At 38.5% G+C, this 24791-nt stretch overlaps 1 protein-coding gene across 1 annotated transcript in view; it reads left to right on the top strand.

Moving 5' to 3' along the window:
• The window catches only part of LOC106094073 (neuroligin-4, Y-linked), a 368403-nt gene that overhangs the window by 111171 nt on the left and 232441 nt on the right, over positions 1–24791 (top strand). The window contains exon 2 of the mRNA XM_059363690.1: positions 7134–7147. The gene's annotated coding sequence lies outside the window, so the exon portion shown is untranslated. The remainder of the gene's footprint in view (positions 1–7133; positions 7148–24791) is intronic.

Raw genomic sequence — 24791 nt, 5'->3', positions numbered from 1 at the left:
CCATACTCAAAACAGTTGTTGGAAATCATAACAAAACACCTCATGCAAAATTTCAGCCAAATCGGATAATAATTGCGTCCTCTAGTGGCTCAAGAAATCAAGATCCAAGATCGGTTTATATGGCAGCTATATCACAACGTCTACTGATATGGCCCATTTACAATCCCAACCGACCTACACTAATAAGAAGTAATTGTGCAAAATTTCAAGCGCATAGCTTTACTCCTTCGAAAGTTAGAGTGCTTTAGACAGACAGACGGACGGACGGAAGGACAGACGGGCGGATGGAAGAACAGACGGACGGACGGACGGGTGGTTCGACTGTATGGGGTTTTAGACGAATATTTCGAGGAGTTACAAACAGAATGACAAAATTAGTATACCCCCATCCTATGGTCAAGGGTATAAAAAATAAAACGGTATTAATTCCGGCCGGGCCGAACTTAACCTTAGACTTTCAATCCACCAATCACTCTATATATGGGCTGTATCGAGATATTGTCCCATCTGGACCATATTTTGATATTTCTATATCGTAAGTACTAAACAAACTAACTGTGCTAAATTTCAACAAAATCGGGTAATACGTGCGGCCTTAGACCTTAAATTATAAAGATATTGTCCGATCTAGACAATATTTTATACCTTAAAATTTATGTCGAGATATCGGCCAAAACAGGAATCTGTGCAAAGTTTCAGCTCAATATCTCTAATTTAAAACCAGTAAGGAAAGGCAAAATCCGGGCGAAGCCGACTATATAATACCCTACACCTACCCTACAATTGATTTCGGGCAATATAAATATATAAGATGTACTAGCTAACCCGGGCCCACTCCGCTGCGCCTTCTTTAACTTTATGTGGAACAAAATTTTCTTGGAATATTTATTTTCGACAATTAAAGAGCTTTTAGTGAAATACCATGCTACGAAAATAGCATATCGCTTGACTAACAGTTAAACAATATAAGTGCCTTTATATGAATCCCATATGATCTTTATTGGTCTACGAATTTAAGTTTGGACGTAAGGTGTAGGTGTAGCCCGTCAAAACGATCAAGAATATATAAAACTATACTTTATTGGGTCTCAGGTCATTATTTCGATGAGTTACAAAAGAAATGACGTCCTTAATATACCCATATTCTATGGTGAAACGTAAACAAGTAAAAAGGCGTTAAGTTCGGCCGTGCCGAACTTTGGATACCCACCACCTCGGGTATTTATGTAAACCAGCTTTCGTCAAAATCCGGCGAAAAATGCATACCTTATACCCCATAGCAGCTAAATCGATATATGTTCCGATTTGGACCAGATACTAATAAGTACAAATCATTGTTCAATTGTAAAAAACTAAATTTTGATCTATATCTAAAAATAAACAGATCTGAACCATATAGAACACGGATTTCGAAAAGCCTAACATAAGTCACTGTGTCAAATTTCAGTGAAATCGGGTTATAAATGCGCCTTTTATTGGGATAAGACTTTAAATCGAGATATCGGTCTATAAGGCAGCTGTATTCAAATCTGAACTGATTTGGACCGATCTGGGCCAAATTGAAGAATGATGCCGAAAGGCCTAACACAACTCACTGTCCCAAGTGAGCTGTTTCAGCAAAATCGGATAATAAATGTGGCTTTATGGCCCTAAGACCCTAAGCCGGCAGATCGGTCTAGGTGGCAGCTATATTCAAATCAGGACCAATCTTGGCCAAATTAATGAAGGATGTCGAAGGGCCAAACGCAACTCACTGTCCCAAATTTCAGCAAAATCGGATAATAACTGTGGCTTTTATGGGCCTAAGACCCTAAATCGGCTGATCGGCCTATATGGCAGCTATATTCAAATCTGGACCGATCTGTGCCATATTGCAGAAGTATGTTGAGGGGATTAACACTCTCCCAAATTTCGGGGACATCGGACAATAAATGCGCCTTTTAGGGGCCTAAGACTTTAAATCGACGGATTGGTCTATATGGGGGCTATATCAAGATATAGTCCGATTTAGCCCATCTTCGAACTTAACCAGCTTATGAACAAAAAAAGAACCTGTGCAAAGTTTCAACTTAATATCTCTATTTTAAAAGACAGTAGCGTGATTTCAACAGACCGACATATAGACGGACGGACATGGCTAGATCGTCTTAGATTTTTACGCTGATCAAGAATTTATGTGTTTTATAGGGTCGGAAATGGATATTTCGATGTGTTGCAAACGGAATGACAAAATGAATATACCCCCATCCTTCGGTGGTGGGTATTACAAATGACCAGTTTGTGAAATGTCTTTCCCAGCTTAATTTGTAATGCTTTCAATCACATTTTAAGTGGATGATGAAACCAGGGAAAGTAGAGGTGTTAAAATGCCCGCTAATTAGGTGACACACAATAAGAAGATACACGAATGGCTTCATAAAACAATGGCTGTAAGACTGTCATGTTGGCTATAAAATTTCGCCAGCAATTGACATTATTCCGCTATCCATGGCTTTGAGCTCCGAGTCTCTATCTGCGGTGCTTATCATGACAGACCCTTAATTAAATTCTGACATTAAGCCATTGTTGCTGATGGTTGTTGCAATTGCACTTTTCAGAGGATTTTCTTGGCAAGACCACCATCAGTTGTGGTTGTTGTTGCTAGTGCTGCTGCCTTGGATACATGGCTGGCATTTCCGTAGCATGGCATTAATACGGTTTACAACTACTACAATGTGCAAATCGCTAATGAGAAAAAAAAATATCAAACACATAGAGTCACATAGTTACAGTTGTTAATGCCATGGCTTAAATGCTAGTTGTCAAAAGTGTGTGTGTGTGTGTGTTTTTGTGGTATTATTTACTGTAAATTTTACTTTTTCAAAGCCATTTTTTATGAATTGAGCCAAGAATCTACAGCGAATTGTTTGACGTGGGAATGTTTAAAATAAACAAAAAGGAAAACGAAATAATTTTAGTTAAAAGCGTCAAAACTATTTTACCAATAGAAAGTAAACTGGGAAAATATATAAAAAATATAAGCAAAGGTAAGTTATGGCAAAAAATTAAAGCGCCACGGTAGCAAAGTTATAAAAGTGCTTGGATGATCAGAGGTGTCGAGGGTTGTATACCCACCAGAATTTTTTATAATTTGTTATCTTAGATATTGGTAGCCCCGTTAGCCGAGCTGTTAGAATGCTCGGATTACAAGGTGGGGTTTTGTGGGTTCGATAGTCAATAGAGGCCTGATATTTCGCTATTGTGGTGTAACAATGGACTAAAATTGTCTAAGTGAATCTGTCTAGGAAATAGACTGTGTGGCCTTCGGCAATTTTAAACATCTATACAAAGAGGTGAAGCTTAGTGACACACCTATTAAAAACCTTATATTGATTCGAATAGAACTCGTATGCTCTTTTAAAAGATATGTAATTGGAAAAATTCACATAAAATAAAAAAAAACCTACAACAAGAAGCAATAAATTTTACGTGATATATAGAAAAGCCTTTAGACTCTTGGGTAATTAACATTTTGAATATCGAAAATTTTACATAGACCTGCTATTGTTTATCATAGATGTCAACATATTGGTTTACTCGACGTTTGCACCTAAATGGCATTTCATTTAACCCCCCAGTGATACTTTTTCATTTCAATAAATCCCTGTACCATTGTGCAACAGCTTTACTCCAAGGTTTTAGAATTGATATAAAATTCCATTTACTGATAAGTTTGCATGATGATGTCATGACTTATTTTGGGACAAAATCAAAATGATATCCCTGAAGGATTTTATGCACAAACTAGTTTTAAATGTGGTCCATTTAACGAAGAGATTTTTCAAAATACACACCCACTTTGCCAACCAACACACACACAATGTGGAAAATATTTCTCATGATACCGGTGAGTTATCCTATTCCTAATTGTAGCGAAATTATATCGTATATTTTCATACAAAAGCAATAACACACCATGTGAGTACATAGCCAAAACAAACCGGATATTCAATTAGGTAACCGAGTACTTTCGCTGGTGTGGGAGTCATTTAATAGGGAAAATCACACACACACCCATTAATTTTAATACTCATTATCAGAAAAATCTCAAATTTCACTAAAATTGTTAAAGGCCATAGACCGTTGTCATCCCCAAAAAGTCTAGTTGACTGAAAGAGAGGTATTGAGTTTTAATATTATTGGGTTGCCCATATAGTAGGCGTTGACAAATTTTTTCACAGCTTGTGACCCTGTAATTGCATTCATTCTTCTGTCAGTTATCAGCTGTTACTTTTAGCTTGCTTTAGAAAAAAGTGTAAAAAAGTATATTTGATTAAAGTTCATTCTAAGTCTTATTAAAAATGCATTTACCTTCTTTTAAAAAATCCGCAATTACTTTTTGGGCAACCCAATACAATTGTTTATACCCACCACCGAAGGATGGGGGTATACTCATTTTGTCATTCCGTTTGCAACACATCGAAATATCCATTTTCGACCCTTCGGCGAACCAGCCATGTCCGTCCGTCAGTCCGTCCGTCTGTCCTTTCGTCTGTCAGTCCGTCTGTCCGTCCGTCTGTCACTCCGTCCGTCTGTCCGTCCGTCTGTCCGTCCGTCCGTCCGTCTGTCCGTCCGTCCGTTTGTTCGTCTGTCCGTCCGTCTGTCTGTCTGTCCGTCCGTCCGTCTGTCCGTCCGTCCGTCTGTCCGTCCGTCCGTCTGTCCGTCCGTCCGTCCGTCTGTCCGTCCGTCTGTACGTCCGTCTGTCGATAGCACGCTAACTTTTGAAGGAGTAAAGCTAGCCGCTTGAAATTTGGCATAAATACTTCTTATTAGTGTAGGTCGGTTGGGATTGTAAATAGGCTATATCGGTAGACGTTCTGATATAGCTGCCATATAAACCGATCTGGGATCTTGACTTCTTGAGCCGCTAGAGGGCACAATTCTTATCCGATTTGGTTGAAATCGGTTCATAGCCTGATATAGCTATAATATAAATCTATATATATATATATATATATATATATAGGTCTTTATTTCTTGAGTGTTTAGAGTGCCCAATTCCTACCCGATTTGACTGAAATTTTGCAAGACGTGTTTTTTTATCACTTCCAACAACTGTTTTAAGAATAGTTCAAATCGATTCATAACCTGATATAGTTGCCTTATAAACCGATCTGGGATCTTGACTTCTTGAGCTGCTAAAGGGCACAATTCTTATCCGATTTGGCTGAAATTTTGCGTGAAATGTTTTATTATGACTTTCAACAACTGTTCTGAGTATGGTTGAAACCGGTTCATAACCTGGTATAGCAGTCATATAAACCTATATGGGGTCTTGACTTCTTGAGCGTTTAGAGTGCGCAATTCCTATCCGATTTGGCTGAAATTTTGCAAGACATGTTTTGTTATGACTTCCAACAACCGTTTTAAGAATAGTTCAAATCGAACCTTAACCTGATATAGCTGCCATATGAACCGATCTTGTGTCTTGACTTCTTGAGCCACTAGAGGGCGCAATTTTTATACGATTTAGCTGAAATTTTGTATGAGATTTTTATACCCTCCACCATAGGATGGGGGTATACTAATTTCGTCATTCTGTTTGTAACTACTCGAAATATTCGTCTGAGACCCCATAAAGTATATATATTCTTGATCGTCGCGACATTTTATGTCGATCTAGCCATGTCCGTCCGTCTGTCTGTCGAAATCACGCTAACTTCCGAAGGAGTAAAGCTAGCCGCTTGAAATTTTGCACAAATACTTCTTATTAGTGTAGGTCGGCTGGTATTGTAAATGGGCCATATCGGTTCATGTTTTGATATAGCTGCCATATAAACCGATCTTGGGTCTTGACTTCTTGAGCCACTAGAGGGCGCAATTCTTCTCCGATTGGAATGAAATTCTGCATAAAGTATTTTGTTATGATATCCCACAACTGTACAAAGTATGGTTCAAATTGGATGATAATCTGATATAGCTGCCATATAAACCGATCTTGGGTCATGACTTCTGAAGCCTCTAGAGGGCGCAATTCTTATCCCATAGGAATGAAATTTTGCACGACATTTTTTGTTATGATATCCAACAACTGCATTTAGTATGGTTCAAATCGGATGGTAACTTGATATAGCTGCCATATAAACCGATCTTGATTCTTGACTTATTGAGTCACTATAGGGCGCAATTCTTATCCGATTGGAATGAAATTTTGAACGACGTGTTTTGCTATGACTTCCAACAACTGTGCGTAGTATGGTTCAAATCGGTCCATAACCTGATATAGCTGTCATATAAACCGATCTTCGGTCTTGACTTCTTGAGACTCTAGAGGGCGCAGTTCTTATCCGATTGGAATGCACGACGTGTTTTGCTATGACTTCCAACAACTGTGCCAAGTATGGTTTGAATCAGTTAATAACCTGATATAGCTGTCATATAAACCGATCCGGGGACTTGACTTCTTGAGCTTCTAGAGGGCGCAATTCTTATCCGATTGGAATGAAATTTTGCACGACGTGTTTTATTATGACTTTCAACAACTGTGCCAAATAAGGTTAAAATCGGTTAATAACCTGATGTGGCTGCCATATAAACCGATCTGGGATCTTGACTTCTTGAGCCTCTAGAGGTCGCAATTGTTATCCAATTTGGCTGACATTTGTACGACGTATCCTCTCATGACCATCAACATACGTATTTATTATGGTCTGAATCGGTCTATAGCCCGATACAGCTCCCATAAAAATCGTTCTCTCTATTTTACTTCTTGAGCCCCCAAAAGGCGCTCAATTCTTATTCGATTTGGCTGACATTTTACACATGTCTCCAACGTATAATTAAATTGTGGTCCGAACTGGACCATATCTTAATATCTCTCTAATAGCAAAGCAAATCTTTTCTTTTATCCTTTTTTTTTTTGCCAAAGAAGATATGCTGGGAAAAGAACTCGACAAATGCGATCCATGGTGGAGGGTATATAAGATTCGGCCCGGCCCGGCTTAGCACGCGTTTACTTGTTGTATTGATCTTGATTTAGAATAAATTAATGTTGAAAAAAATTTTCAATTGATTCAATTTATTTCAAAACTAAATAAGTATACATAAATATTTGGAAATTTGTTGCTAATGAATTTTTTTCTATTTAATTGCAGATTGAGAACAATAGGTGAGTTTCTACAAAACAATATTGCAATATATTTTTAAGTTAAGTTAAAAGTAAAGAGTGTTTTAAATTAAATTAAAATCACAATATAGTAAATTAATATGTGTTTGTGAAAAAACGGGATTTTGGTAATAATATGTGCTTCCTTGGTGTAGAACATATACACCCATAGATTTAAATTGATTTGAGAATAATAAATGGCGTGAACCACATCTAATGCTGTTAGCTTCACTGCCTAACATAGCCTTTTATACTTTTTTTACACAATTCTTCTCTTGTCTTACTAAAAACATTGTATAAGTTTTCTTTCCAATTTATTGTAGCATGTTGTGTTTTATGACATTTACCAATACTAGACGGAGGCCAACAAAACATGCTATAGAAACGAAAAAAGAAATTTATAAAATGGAAAATGGCTTTTTTTCGTTTTCTTTATCGACACATTTGGGTGCCATTGACACAAATTTTGGTGTTCATGCTATCGCAACTTCCATGTCTTGCTGTGTGTTCGATTTCCAATTTGTCTTTTTAGATGGCTGCAAAACATTGATCGATTTCAAACAATCACAACCGCTATTCATTGTTTGGTTAAGGTCTTCTCAGTGTGAAAGCAATTTTTTTCAACGTTAGGGTGGAATGAGAATAAATTTTAAAAGTTAAGGAATATTTGAATGGTAAAGTTAAAACAGTTCTTATGTAAGTTACGATGGTTTCTTGGAAAATTTCAATATTTATCGCCATACAGCAGCAAAAGTTAAAAAAAAACCTTGAGCTCCGCTAAATATTATGTGTAACCAGACAAACCGGGCCCGCTCCGCTGCGACTTCTTTAACTCTCTAATATATTTTTAGGTTGGGGGCACTTTGCCCCCGAATGCGAATGTCGAATTCGTGCCACTGTAGCCTATGACTCTGAACGTGTTCGAATCCTGGCGAGAACATCGGACAAAGCGGCGTTTAACCCCTCTTAATGTTGCCGACATTTGCGATGTACAATGCCATGCATGGTCATTTAAAAATATTTCTCCAAAGATGTGTCGCACTGCGGGACGCCGTTCGGACTCGGCTATAAAAAAAGGTCCCTTATCATTGAGTTTAAACTTGAATCGGAAAGCACTCATTGATGTGTGAGAATTTGCCCCTTCTCGGTTCCTGAGGGTAATGTTCTTCCTTAGGGTAATGTTCTCATTAGAGGAGTAATGGTACCTCAGACATTTCGACTAAAATATGGATATGAAATTCGTACTGCACTACCAAATACCTTTAATTTTAACCCCATGGCCGTTATATATGAACCGTTTGGAGGGTGTTTTGAGGTTGGGATGGCCACCGGCACTTTTCACTGCAATTAGATATCAAATTCGTTCTTTATTCCCAACGAAAATGAAGTTCAGTTTAAGGGGTGCTTTAGGGCGTACCCCAAAAACACTTGGCTCTAAAATTGGATATCAAATTCGTTTTCTACTCTCAAATATCTTTCATTTGAATCCCATATTTTTATAATGGGTCAAAGAACCCATATGACGTATCTTTAGAAGGAAAAGCGCCACCTAGACTTGAACGCAAATTTGAATGTCATATTCGTAATCTACTCCCGAATACCATTTATTTGACTCCCATATAACCATGGTCGGCTAATTTGCCCATTTGGGGGTATTTGGGGGTGGGCGATCTCCCATTACTTGGACCTAATGTTTTATCCCATATTTGTAATCTACTGCGTAATACTTTTCATTTGAGTCCCATATTGACATTAACCTCGAATATATCTGCTTAGAGGAGTTTTGGGGGGCCCCACTGGGTTTTTACACCCAAATTTTAATACCATATTAGTTTTCTGGTCTCGAATACCTTTCATTTGATACCTCTATTGTGCCCAACGGACCACTTTTGGATATGGGTGGCGTTTATGGGGTAAGGGGGAGCATCTGCCTCCACACTTTATCAAAAAATTATATGACCTATGTTGCCTTTCAGGCAAACCTACACAATCTATGAAAATTTTAAGAAAATCGGTTCAGGCAAGTGTCCCATATAGTCATAATGGGTCTAATGGAGTTTTTGAGGGGTGCCATGACCCCCTATACTTCGATCTGATTTTGTATGCCAGATTCGAAATCTACTCCCGAATACATTTCATTTAAGCCCCATATTGAACTTAACGTCTAATATGTCTGTTTGGGTGGAGTTTTGGGGTTGGGGCGGCCCGATGGGTACTTAGACTTTAATTTTAATACCATATTCGTATTCTACTCTTCAATACGTTGCATTTGATACCTATATTGTCCCGATCGGTCCACTTTTGATTTTGGGTTGTGTTTTTGGCATAAGGGGGAGGGTCCGTCCCCCCTCCTATACCGAAAATTATATGGCCTATGTTTCCTTCCAGACCAAAGTATACAATGTGCGAAAAATTCGAGAAAATCGGTTCTGCAGTTTTTCAGTCTATACGGAAAAAACAAACCGAGTCCCATATATCCGTGATTGGCTAAGGTGCTCATTTTGGACGTTTTTTGTGTCGACATGAATTTGTATGCCAGTTTCGTTATCTACTCCCGCATACTTTTCATCTGATACCCATATTGTCCTTATTGATCCACTTTTGATTTTGGGTGGTGTTTGTGGGGTAACGGTGGAGGGTTGGCCCCCTTCCGTTATCAATTATTTATAAAGGCTATTCCTACTTCTTGACCATATCCGTAATCTACTCCCGAATACCTTTCATTTGAGTACCATATTGTCATGATCGTAAAATAAACCTATTTTAAGGGGTTTTGGGGCTGGGGCGGCCCCCCAGGTACTTGGACCCGACTTTTATTATGAAATTCGTATTCTACTCTTGAATCCCTTTCATTTGAATCACATATTGTTCCGATCGGTGCACTTTTATTTTTGGGTAGTACTTTTGGGGTAAGTGGGAGGGTACACCTAAACCAGTAATCGGCTTGTTGGACGCTCTAAATACTGAAAACTAACCTCGAAAAAGAAAATCTAAGCCAGAAACTTCGTGCTACTAACAAAATCCCTAATTGTTTTCCTTACCCAGCACCTAAATTGGTGCATGTCTGTTATTGATCAAATAATAGTTCATAAACACATTATGGGAATTTTCGAATATTGAATATTTAACACCACAGATGAGCAGCATACACATCCGCACATAAATACATATGCCCGAAGGTATAGGAAAAACGAATAGAAGCACACGGACAGTACAAACATTTTCGTGTGTTAATTGATGTTTGATGACACACACACAAACATAGTTTGGTATTTTCAACAGTGCTTGTGAGCTCATCACTGATTTACACTTTGCTTAGGAAATGTTTGCTAAACATGATTTATGTTAATAGGAGGAGTTTAAGTCTAACCATGTGGTCGGTGTACATGGTTTATGGGATAGCTACCAGCAAACATAATACAGTCTAAGGTTTTTATAAGAATATTTTCCACGTCATCTTCACCGCAGCCTAATACTGTACTACTTTATACTAGTAGGGTATGCATTTAAATGCGTGTTGAAATGTTTATGTGATTCTAGTTGTGAGATATAACTTTTGGCAATAGCACATCGAAATCCAATTTTATGTATCTCATTTAATGGTACTTTTTACTGATTCATTGTGTCATCAAGGACGAATTGCAAACAACACCAGTGCTTACAGGAACGCTATGTGAAGCTATAAACTTTTGAATTAAGTTTCAAGTTAAATTTTACTTACCAGCTGAAAGATGATTTTCTAACAACTCGTTAATTGGAGATGATGAAAACAATGTACACTTATTATGCACTCAAATAAATGAATTGATATATAATGCATTTTTCTGCCCTTCCCCCTGCATGTAAAGTTAAGCGAAAGTTGTGGTTAGAAGAATATGAGGCAATAGTCCTATTTTAATACGGATATCAAATGAAAGATGCATAAGTTTGAAAAGGAACAGGTTTCTATAAAAAAATTAGTCCGAAGTACATAACTGGGTATGTGCTCAATGTCAGGACAATGTGGCTGTCAAATAAAAGGTACTCCTGAGAAAAGTGGTGATATCGTATACAAATTAAGGGTCCAAAGAATGGGGAGGGCAACGATCCAAAAATAAATCTAGAGGGCAGCTAGAGCTACCCCTACAATATGGGACTCATATGAAAGAAAATAATACGAATATGACATTAAAATTCAGGGAAAGTATGTGGGGGTCAACCACAATCTAAATCCAGCCCCCACCCCCTCCAAAGGAGAGGCAAGTCAATCGGAAAGATATGGGGCTTAAATTAAAGATTCTTAAAAATACAGAAGAAATCAAACATCTAAATTTGGGCCCAAGGAATCTGGGGACCGCCCCAACTTTACAACATCAAGATATCAAAATCTAAACAGATCTTGATGAAACTTATCAAAAGCTTTCAGATGAGTAATACAACATTAAAAAGTCCGAAAGCCGGATGAAAAGATCAAGTGGTGGGAGACACCGCGTTACTTGGTGTAATCTTATTTATAACAAGTAAAAAGGCGTTAAGTCCGGCCGGCCCGAACTTTGGATACCCACTACCTCGGGTATATATGTGAACCACCTTTTGTCAAAATCCAGTGAAAAATGCATACCTTATGCCCCATAGCAATTATATCGAAATATGTTCCGATTTGTACCAAATACTAATAAGTACAAGTCATTGTTCAATTGTGTATAACAAAATATTGATCTTTTTAGTAGCTATATCTAAAAATAAACCGATTTGAACAATAAACGACACGGATGTCGAAAAGCCTAAAATAAGTCACTGTGTCAAATTTCAGAGAATTTGGATTATAAATGCGCTTTTTATGCGGCCAAGACTTTTAATCGAGATATCGGTATACATGGAAGGAATATCCAAATCAGGACCGATTTAGGCCAAGTTGCAGAAAAATATCGAAGAGTCTAACACAAAGCAATGTCCCAAATTTCGGCGAAATCGGACAATAAATACGCCTTTTATGGGCCTAAAACCTTAAATCGAGAGATCGGTCTATATGACAGCTATATCCAAATCTGAACCGATCAGGGCAAACTTGAAGAAAGATGTCGAAGGGCCTAAGTCAACTCGCTGTCCGAAATTTCAGCAAAATCGGATAATAAATGCGGCTTTAATGGGCCTAAGACCCTAAATCTGAGGATCGGTCTATATGGCAACTGTATCCAAATCTGGACCGATCAGGGCCAACTTGAAGAAAGATGTCGAAGGGCCTTATGCAACTCTCTGTCCGAAATTTCAGCAAAATTGGATAATAAATGCGGCTTTAATGGGCCTAAGACCCTAAATCTGAGGATCAGTCTATATGGCAACTATATCCAAATCTGGACCGATCTGGCCCAAATTGACGAAGAATGTCGAAGGGCCTAACACAACTCACTGTCCCAAATTTCAACAAAATCGGATAATAAATGTGGATTTTATGGGCCAAAGACCCTAAATCGGCGGATCGGTCTACATGGCAGCTATATTCAAATTTAGACCTATCTGGGCCAAATTGGAGAAAGATGTTGAAGAGCCTATCAAAACTCACTGTCCCAAATTTCAGAAAAATCCGATAATAAACGTGGATTTTATGGGCCTAAGACCCTAAATCTGAGGATCGGTATATATGGCAGCTATATCCAAATCTGGACCGATCTGAGCCAAATTGACAAAAGATGTCGAAGGGCTCAACACAACTTACTGTCCTAAACTTCACCAAAATCGAATAATAAATGTGGTTTTTATGGGACTAAGACCCTAAATCGGCGGATCGGTTTATATGGGGGATATATCAAGATATAGTCCGATATAGCCCATCTTCGAATTTAACCTGCTTATGGACAAAAAAAGAGTCTGTGCAAAATTTCAGCTCAATGATCTCAGCCATATGCACAACGGATGTCGAAAAGCCTATCATAAGTCACTGTGTCAAATTTCAATGAAATTGAACAATAAATGCGCGTTTTGGGGGCCCAAAACCTTAAAGCGAGAGATCAGTCTATATGGCAGCTATATTCAAATCTGAGCTGATCTGGGGAAACATTTCGGAAGGATGTCGAGAGGCCTAACACAACTTACTGTCCCAACTTTCGGCGTCATCGGACAATAAATGCGAATTTTATGGGCCCAAAAACATAAATCGAGAGATCGGTCTATGTGGCCAACCGATATGGGCCAAATTGAAGAAGGATGTCGAGTAGCCTAACACAACTCACTGTCAAGCATTTCAGCAAAATCGGATAATAAATGTGGATTTTTTGGGCCTAACACCTTAAATCGGCCGATCAGAATATATGGGGCCTATATGAAAATATAGTCCTATATAGCACATCTTCGAACTTTACCTGCCTATGAACAAAGAAAGAATTTATGCAAAGTTTCAGCTAAATTTCTCTATTTTTAAAGACTGTAGCGTGATTTCAAGCGAAATGATCAAAGTTTTTTTTTTGTGATGGAAAAGGAAAACCAGAGATCGCCACACACCAACCACTAAGGGAGGCGTTTCGTCCTTGGTTAGAATGCTTTTCAACCACATTAGGTGTGAAATCTTCAAGCGCAATACATTGGTAGGCCGTACATTTTACATCTACAATGTAAACACGACACTAACACAAGCTTTACACGTTTAACACCAACTGTTGTCTTTTGCCGCATGTGTTCTTCTTTGTAATGACAGACTTATTTTCTACACAACTACATATCCTCCATGGTATACACATGATATGTTTGCATCATTTGGAAGTTTTATTGATGGCTTCGAACATTAAAGTTAAACTGATAAAGTTTTTAGTTTAAAAAGGCAAATTCAAATTGTGTGATACAGTAAGGTTAACGATTTTTTGACTAAGTTAGTTACAAGTATTGGAGAGGGAATAATGGTGTGCTTGCCAATACAATTCACAGTAAATATTCATTTATTTCATATCTTTCAAAGTAATCTCCTTAAAGTCTATTATACCTATACTTCTTCATACAATGTGTTGGCATATCATTTTTTACTCTTGTTAGCAAATCCTTATAGTTTTCCATGAAACACAACAAATATTTTAATTGAATTTGCTCCTCTGTTCGGCATTAATTTAAAAGTACACGTAAAGAAGCTAAAAATTCAATGAACTAGTATGAACATTTCTTGAGTTCATTGTTGCCAGTTCTTTCAACAATTATATCAACTTTTTCGAGCTGATATTTTCACCATTTCATTCATTTTGCTGGTCTCAAATTCTTTGGATTAAACCTTAGGTCCCTCAATAGACAAGAATTTACTTAACTTCCACAAATACACCAATTGTTGATAACGATTGTGTGTAATCTGTCAAGCTGGACAACATGGGGGAGGGGTCAACAGTGTTGAGCCCTACTAAGGAGCTTAGATAAATCATAGACAAATTGGAAGCTCTTCTGCACTTGGAGCAATTCTGGGGGCTTAAAGTGTTATTGCGTAAATAGAAATTTGAATTTTTGGTTGTACAATATGAGACATTTCACGTTGAGAGCTGTAAACAAAAGGGATTCATAGCTAAATTTAGCCAAAGACCAAACTACAACTAGGATTATGGTTGGATAGGACTAGATTTTGTGTTCTTGCTTACATCAAACTTAACGAAAAAAGTTTTTTTTATTGTTTCGAGACCACTTCTTAAGATGACTTAAACTACGAACTATTGGAAATCGCCCATTCCAAGTTTTGCACACCCTCAACTACTACATTCGTGATTGTTTGTATTTATAGTCACAAGCACTTAAAGCCTGGGCGATTACAAGTTCAGCTGGCAGGCAAAGTGTGTAAGGGATAGACAGATTGAATGAGATTTGAAAGAAGATAGAATTGAAAACAGGCACGAATTGCAAATATAAACTACGACATGGATCAGTTGCAGTTGAAATGCTACTGAAAATGTTAAACTTTTTTCATGCAATCGGTTAACCGGTCCGGCAGCAGACTGTGGGGTTATCTGTTTCTTCTACAAATAGAAGTACAAACAAGTAGGGACGGGCTAAAGTCGATTGAAGCCAACCTCTTGATACCCTACACCGCATTGGCTTTAATGGGAGCTGTATCTAAAAGGGAGCTATATCTAAATCTGAACCGATTTCTATTAAATTCACCAACAATACCGGGAAACATAACGGAATAATTTGTGCCAATTTTACAAATAACGACATAATTGCAATTTTAGTCCAAATCGGAGGAAAATACATATGGGAGCTATATCTAAATCTGAGCCGATCTCTATTCTCTGTCCAGATTCTCTAATTATGTCCAGACTTATAAGAGAACCATTCGTGCAATATTTCGTGAGAATCAGTTTACAAATGGTGATATAATTGCAATTTGAGTCTAAATCGGACGAACGTATATATGGGAGCTATATCCAAATCTGAACCGATTTTTTCCAATTTCAATAGGCAATGCCTCCAGGTCCAGGAAAATGCTTGTGCCGAATGTGAAGACGTTCGGATGAAAACGGCGACCTGTACTTTGTACACAAATTAATATGGACAGACGGACATAGATAAATCGAATCAGAAAGTGATTCTGAGTTAATCGGTATTCTTATCGATGGGCTGATCTCTCTTCCTTCGGGATGGTACAAATAAATTCACTTAATTAGAATACCCTGTACCACAGCAGTGGTGTAAGATTTAAAAATTTCATTGAAAAGTTTTCTTCAGAAGAAATGCGCCTTTTATGGGCCCAAAACCTTAAATCGGGAGATCGGTGTATATGACAGCTATATTCAAGTCTGGATAATATCTGGACCAAATTGAAAACAGATATCGAAGACCATAACACAACTCACTGTCCCAAAATTTCGGCGACATCGGACAATAAATGCGCTTCTTATGGCCCAATACCTTAAATCAAGAGATCGGTCTATTTGGCAGCTATAACCAAATTTGGACAGATTTGTGCCATATTGCAGAAGAATAACGAGGGGCTTAAATTAACTCACTGGTCAAATTTCGGCGAAACTGGACAATAAATGCGCCTTTTTATGGCCCCAAAACCTTCAATCGAGAGATCGGTCCATATGGCGCTATATTCAAATATGGACCGATTTGGTTCAAATTGAAGAAGGATGTCAAAGGGCCTAACACAACTCGATGTCCCAAATTTTTGGGGGAATTGGACAATAAATGCGCATTTTATGGGAGCAATGACAAAATGAGTATACCCCCATCTTTCGGTGGTCCAAGTACCCAGGAAGTCGCCCAAGCCGCATAACTCCTCCAAGCAGACAAATTGAACGTTCATTTCAATATGGGACTTAAAAGAAAGGTATTCGGTATATGAGACCCGGCTTGTTTGTTTGTTCCGTAGAATAAAAACAAGTAAAAAGGCGTTAAGTTCGGCCGGGCCGAATTTTGGATACCCACCACCTCGGATCATACCTTATGCCCCATAGCAGCTATGTTCCGATTTGGACCAAATACTAATAAGTAAAAGTTATTGTTCAATTGTATATCACAAAATATTGGTCTTTTTAGTAGTTATATCTAAAAATAAACCGATCTGAACTATATACCACACGGATGTCGAAAGCATAACATAAGTCATTGTGTCAAATTTCAGTGCAATCGGATTAAAAATGCGCCTTTTATGGGGCCAAGACTTTATACCGAGAGATCGGTTTATATGGCAGCTATATGCAAATCTTGATCGATCTAGACCAAATTGCAGAAATATGTGGAGGGGCTTAACTTAACTCTTCGTCCCAAATTTCGTCAACATCGGACAATAAATGTGCTTTTTATGGCCCCAAAACCTATAACCGAGAGATCGGTCTATATGGCAGCTATATCCAAATCTGGAGCGATCTGAGCCAAATTGACGGACTATGTCGAAGGGCCTAAGACAACTCACTGTCCCGAATTTCGGCAAAATCGGATAATAAATGTGGCTTTTATGGGCCTAAGACCCTAAATTGGAGGATCGGTCTATATGGCAGCTATATCTAAATCTGAACCGATCTGGGCCAAATTGACGGAGGATGTCGAAGGTCCCAAATTTCAGCAAAATCGGATAATAAATGTGGTTTTTATTGGCCTAAGACCCTAAATCGGCGGATCGGTATATATGGGGGCTATATCAAGATATAGTCCGATATAGCCCATCTTCGAACTTAACCTGCTTGTGGACAAAAAAAGAAACTGTGCAAAATTTCAGCTCAATATCTCTATTTTTGAAGACTGTAGCGTGATTTCAACAGACAGACGGACAGACGGACGAACATGTCTCGATCGTCTTAGATTTTTACGCTGATCAAGAATATATATACTTTATAGGGTCGGAAATGGATATTTCGATGTGTTGCAAACGGAATGACAAAATGAATATACCCCCATCCGTCGGTGGTGGGTATAAAAAAGGAAACATAGGTTAGATAATTTTACACCCAAAACCAAAAGAGAACTGATGGGCACAATATGGGTATCAAATGAGAGGTATTGGAGACTAGAAAGTGAATATCTTATTAAATTTTGAGTCCAAGTACCCAGAGGGCCGCACCAACCCAAAAACTCCTCTAAACAGAAATATTCGACATTCCTATCAATATGGGACTCAAAAGAAAAGTATTCGGCAGTAGATTACAAATATGGCATAAAAAATTAGGTCCAAGTAATGAGAGGTCGCCTCAACCCCAAATACCCCCAAATGGGCAGCGGACCAGGATTTTAAGGGATTCAAATGAAATATATTTGGGAGTAGATTAAAAATATGACAATAGAATTTGCTTTCAAGTCAAGGTGACTCTTTTCCTCCTAAAAATACGTTCAATAGATTTTTTGACCCATTATGGCAATATGGGACTCAAATGAAAGGTATTTGAAGGTAGAAAACGAATTTGATATCCAATTTTGGGGGTACGCCCTAAATCACCTCTTAAACTGATTTTCGTTTCCGATTATAGCAATGTGGAGCTCAAATCAACGGCATTTAAGAGTAAAGATCGAATTTGATATCTATTTGCAATATCGCCATCCCATCTCATCTAAAAAATATTTTTTTTCAACTTCTTTCGCAAACACAAAAATGCAGTCTACAATATGAAATTGCTTTAATAACCAATTAAGTATTCTGTTAACTATGTATGTGCACTGCAAATTCCTCAATTTTAAGAGTTTTTCTCAATACAAAGCCTCAGATAATGAATACCTAGCACATCCACAACTTAAAAACCACAACAATTAAGTAACCACATGCACATACGAGCACTAGGCAACTGGCCACATTTTACATTAAAAGAAACCGCAATTCATTACTGTTTTGTTGTTTTGCCAATAAGAAATTGATTGTGTATCTAAATAAAGGAATTCCAAACTCCTTGGGGGATTTGATTGAAGTAAATTTTTAAATAGCACAAGCATACAATACACACAAATGGCTATAACGATTACACTAATTGAAAATGATTTCCCAAAGGTATTCCAAAAGTTTAGTTTAATTTTTAAACAATCCTTACTGCAAGTCACCATACCCAGTCCGATGGCTGTGTGAACATACTTGAGGTTGTAGTATGACTAGAAGGCACTACAACAACAATTACAGCTGAACAAAAGTCAAAAACCTCAAAACTCTAAAGCATTATGTTCAACTATCTCATGCAGACATTTATAATTTTTCCTTAATGCTTTAAACCAGTTAGACATAAGCACACAACCACCAGCCAGATAAATGTCAGCTGTCAATGAAATGGGGTGGAGCGATATGTGTGGCTGAAATATGATTTCGAATGTTACCAAGTAACACGTAAAAGCGTACTAAGTTCGGCCGTACTGAATATCGGGGAATAAATTTAGTCAAATCGGATGAACGGTTTATATGGCATCCAAATCAGGTTAGCGACCGTTTTAAACCGTACTTGTCACAGTTATTGGAAGTCATAACAGAACATTACATCCAAAATTTCAGCCAAATCTGATGAGCCAGCTTCCAGGGGCTCAAGAAATCAAATCGGGCATTCGATTCAGACCATATTGGACTCGTATGGTGAGAAGTCGTTGTACAAAGTTTCTGCCAAATCTGATGAGAATTGTGTTCTCTAGAGGCTCATGAAATGCAGATCCCAGATCGGTTTAGATGGCAGCTATATCAGGTTATGAACCGATTTGAAGCATTCTTAGCACAGTTCTTGAAAGTGACACCAAAACACCATTTGCAAAACTACAGCCAAATCGGATAAGAATTGCGCCCTTTAAAAGCTGAAGAAGTCCAGACCCATGATAGGTTTATATGGCAGCTATATCAGGTTATGTACCGATTTGCACCATACTAAGCACAGTTCTTGGAAGATATAACAAAACACGTCATGCAAAAGTTCAGCCCAATCGGATAAGAATTGCGCCCTTTAAAACCTACATTTGTATATGAAATTCGTATTCTATTCCCAAATACCTTCATTTGAGCCCCACATTGCGATGGCCAGTAAAAAATTGCTGTTTGTGGGTTATATTGGGAAAGGGGTAGACCCCCTGAAAATTGGACCCGCAAGTGGTTATCAATTCTTGCTCTACCCCCCAATACCTTTCATTTAAGCTCCACATTGTCATGGTCGGTAAATATGGCCGATTTAGGGGTGTTTTGGGGATTGGGGTGGTCCCCCAAACACTAAGCCCGGAAAATATATCAGCAACGTGATCTATTCTCATATATCTATATATCATTTATATGAACCCCATATTGCCGTTGCCCTCAAAATTGGATATCAAATTCGTTTTCTAATCTCATTTAAACTCCTCATTGCAGAAGTCAGCAAATATGTCCGGTTTGGGGTGTTGGCCTTAAAATCTATAAATATTTAGTTCCACTCTCTTTAAGACCCAAATTGTCTTGGTGAGCAAATACGTGGGGGTTGTTATGGTGGTGCGACGTCCGCTAGACAGTTGGCCCTTAATGTTGATATCAGATACGTGGTCTACTCCCACATACGTTTAATTTGAGCCCCATATTTCCTAGTCGGCAAACATGACCGGTTTGGAGGATGTTTTGATGGATGGGCGGCCACTCAGTGAGTTGGCCTTGAAAATATATATGGGATTCGTGTTCCACTTTAAAAACCCTCTTATTTGAGCCTCATATTGCAATAGTCAGAAAATACTTACTATTTGGGTGGTGTTGTGGGGGTGGCGTGGCCTTATGGACACTTTTCCCGAATATTGATGTCAAATTCGTAACTATCTCCCAAAGACCTTTCATTTGAACCCATAATCCTATAGTCGTAAATTTTTCCCTTTTGGGGGATGTTTTTGGTGACGGCCCCCAAACATTTGGTCCCATATTGGGATATCAGATTCGAATTCTACACTGAAAACCCTTTAATTTGAGCCTCATATTCCCATGGTCAGTAAATAAGTCCTGTTTGGCGGGTGTTTTGGGAAAGGGGTGAACCCCCAGAAACGTGGTCCCACATTTGGATATCAGATTCGTATTCTACTCGCAAATACCTTTCATTTGAGTCCCATATTGCCATGGTCGGTAAATATGTCCGATTCAGGAGTGTTTTGGGGCTTGGGGTGGTCCCCCTAGCACTTGGTCCGACAATTGGATATCAGATACGTTTTCTTATCCTAAATACCTTTCATTTGAGTTCCATATTGTCGTGATTGGTCTAAATATATGTTTGGTAGGTTTTAGGGTGGGGGTCCCCCTAGGTACCCCATCCGAAATTTGGATACCAAATTTATATTTTAAGGGTACTATATGAGAGCACACAAAATTTCGCTTAGATCGCACCACCTATCTCCGAGATCTTGCGTTTCTGAAAATTAGGATAAGGGGGAGGGTCCGCCCCCCCCTTCAGATATCAAAAAATGTAGTACCCTTTTTTTCACCACGGGGTCATTATGCAGCATTTGTGAAAATTTCAAGAAAATCGGTTTAGCCGTTTATGAGTCTATAAGGAACACTCAAATATACAAAGAAACAAACCTACAAAAAAACACAAATTGATTTTTATATATAAGATTATAGACCGATTTGAGCCGTACTTGGAACCGGTTGCTGGAAATTATAATAAAACACATCGTGCAATATTTCTTTTTGATATTGGTCGTTGGGTATTGCAAAGAGCCATATCAGGTGTTCTGTTATGATTCCAACTGTTGCGCCAGGTATGGTCCTAATCGGTGTTATAGCTGTTATAGCTTCCATAAGGACCGATCTCCCAAATTGACATCTTACGACTCAAGGATCTTCTATGCTCCCAAGGATCTTCTATGCTCTATATTTTGTATATCTTTTTGGCAGAATTCATGATGCTGTGTTCTCAAGATTCCGCCCAGCGGAACTTAGCACGCGTTTTCTTGTTAAATAATATTTTTTTTGTAGATTTCATATAAATAAGTTAGTTTTTCCAATACCATTTGGAATAGATGGCAATGAAGCCATCGACCATCCCTAACATATACGCCATGAGTGAGATACTCACACCTTTAGCCACTATTTGTATGCTTGTGTTTATATTATTGGTCGATTCCGTGTTAAAGTGCATGGGTTGTTTATTTTATGTCTGTATGCTTGCCCCTACGTCTGTATTTGTGTTTGTACAAAGTCGAAGTTTTCTTTGAATTTAGCCACAAATGTTGTGGCTTGTGCCAAAGGAAATATTTGCTTAATGAGAAAATTCCATTGGCTTTCCCCGTACAACATTCAATTTTCCCAACCCAATGGAAGAGCTGAGATACCATGGGATTTGGGAAAAACTGAAAATAACAACAGCGATTTAAAAGGAAGTTTCATTTTAAAGGACAGGATGTGGAATTCAAATAAAGAAAATATCGTAGATAAAAGATTCTGTATAAAATTCCTTGAATTAGGAACTTAATTCAATTCTGGTCGTTCGATGGTAGATTTATAGTGTGATTTATCAAAACAAATCCCCTATTATATGAGATTTTTTCCTTGAATCTATAAAAAACGGAGATAACTTTGTAAAGTTCGCCTTTGGGAGTTGTCGTTCAGCATCGAAATTTCCTAGTCAGAATACCAATGTTTTGCATATAAAATAGGAATATCTGTTCGGGGAAAAAAGGGACCTAAAATTTCTAAAAATAAATAATAGTAGGCAAAATCAGGGCTAGTATGTTGAATAAATTTACCAATAATTTTAGGTAAATTTATTCAACATAACAAACTTCTGTCAAACCAGCAAAAATTAAAGCTCCTAGGAACCGAACAAGGATGATCGAGAGTCAGGCTCACTTGGGACATATACCAGGTTACACACTGATTTGGAGCATATTTAGCACAGTTGTTGGAAGTCGCAACAGAACACCGCATGAAAATTTCAGCCAAATCGGACAAAAATTGCGACTTGTAAGGGCTCAAGAAGTCAAATCGGGAGATCGATTTATATGGGAACTTTATCAGGTTATACACCGTTGGACAGTAGTTGGCACAGTTGTTGAAAGCCATAATAAAAAACTATAGCCTCAATTTCAGCCAAATCGGCTTGCAAGGGCTCAATAAGTCAAATCGGGAGGTCGATTTATATGGGAGCTATACCAGGTTACAGACTGATTTGGACCATATTTGGCACAGTTGTTGGAAGTCGCAACAGAACACCGCATGCAAAATTTCAACCAAATTTATATGGGAGCTGTATCAGGCTTTAGACCGCTTTGGACAGTACATGGCACAGTTGTTGGAAGTCATAACGAAACACTATGTGCAAAATTTCAGCCAAATTGGACAAAAATTGCGGCTTGTAAGGGCTCAAGAAGTCAAATCGGGAGGTCGGTTTATATGGGAGCTATATCAGGTTATACACCGATTTGGACAGTACTGGTTGTTGGAAGTCATAGTAAAACACAACGTGCAAAATTTCAGCTAAATCGAAAAAAAAATCAAGTCATTGGACCGCACTTCTTCCGTGATGATCAAGACCGGCACGTTACTGTGAATGCAAATCACTATAGTTCATGATATGGACTTGGAGGACATGTGGTTCCAACAGGTTGACGCCACAAACCACACAACGAATATCACAATCCATATATTTAGGAAACCAAGTTTGGAGAACGTGTTATCTCACGAAATCCAGTCCAGTCGATTAGCCGCTTCGGTCGTGCGATTTGACGCCGTTAAACTATTTCCTGTGGGGCTACGTCAAATCTATGGTCAATTACAACAAGCCAGCGACGATTGATGAACTTCGTACGAAAATCGATCGCAATCGAATGGAGCAGTATCGGCCGATTTATGCTTGAAAACCGTCGAAAAATGGGTACAGCGTCTGGACTTCTGCAAGCGTGCACGTGGTGGTCATGCAAAAGAAATCGAATTCCATACATAATGGCACCGAACATGCTTTCACAACAATAAAGAATTTCATTGATATCTGCAACCGTTTTTATACCCATCACCGAAGGATGGGGGCATATTCATTTTGTCATTCCGTTTGCCACACATAGAAATATCCATTTCCGACCCTATAAAGTAGATATATTCTTGATCAGCGTACAAATCTAAGACGACCTAGACATGACCGTCCGTCTGTACGTCCGTCTGTTCGCTACAGTCTTTAAAAATAGAGATATTGAGCTGAAACTTTGCACAGATTCTTTTTTGTCCATAAGAAGGTTATGTTCGAAGATGGGCTATATCGGATTGTATCTTGACATACCCCCATATAGACCGATCGGCCGATTTAGGGTCTTAGGCCAATAAAAGCCACATTATCCGATTTTGTTGAAATTTAGGACCGTGAAATGCGTTGGATCCTTCGATATCCTCCGTTAATTTGGCCCAGATCGGTTCAGATTTGGGTATAGCTGCCATATAGATCGACCCTCCGATTTAGGGACTTAGGGCCATAAAAGCCACTGTTATTGTCCGATTTTGCTGAAATTTGAGAGTGAGTAGTGAGTTGCCTTAGGCCCTTCGACACCTTCCTTTAATTTTGCCCTGATCGAATAAGATTTGGTTATAGCTGCCATATAGAACGATCGCTAGATTTATGGTTTTTAGCTCTTAAAAGGCGTATTTATTGTCCTATGTCGCCGAAATTTAGGACAGTGAGTTGTGATATGGCCTTCGACAACCTTCTTCAATTTGGTCCAGATTTGGAGCCATAAAAGACGCATTTATCGCCCGATTTTCCCAAAATTTGGGACAGTGAGTTGTATTAGGCCCTTCAACAACCTTCTTCAATTTGGCTCAGATCGGTGCAGATATGGATATAGCTGCCATATAGACCGATCCCTAGATTCAAGGTTTTGGGCCCATAAAAGGCTCATTTATTGTCCGGTGTCGCCAAAACTTGGGACAGTGAGTATGGATAAGTCCCTTGGCATCTTTCTGAAATTTCGCGCAGATCGGTCTAGACTTGGATATAGCTGCCATATTGACCGACCTCCCGGTTTTAGGTTTTGGGCCATAAAAGGGGTATTTATTGTCCGATGTCGCCGACATTTGGGACAGTGAGTTGCGTTAGGCCCTTCGACATTCTTCTTCAATTTGGCTCAGATCGGTCCAGATTTGGATATAGCTGCCATATAGGTCGATCGCTGGATTTAAGGTTTTGGGCCCGTAAAAGGCGCATTTATTGTTCGGTGTCGCCAAAACTTGGGACAGTGAGTATAGATAAGCCCCTCGACATCTTTCTGAAATTTCACTCAGATCGGTCTAAGCCTGGATATAGCAGCCATA

The sequence above is a fragment of the Stomoxys calcitrans genome, chromosome 2 (genome assembly GCF_963082655.1).
Source record: "Stomoxys calcitrans chromosome 2, idStoCalc2.1, whole genome shotgun sequence".
Taxonomy (NCBI): Eukaryota; Metazoa; Arthropoda; class Insecta; order Diptera; family Muscidae; genus Stomoxys; species Stomoxys calcitrans.
Note: the sequence above shows the minus strand (reverse complement) of the source record. Positions and strands in the feature narration are given on the sequence as shown.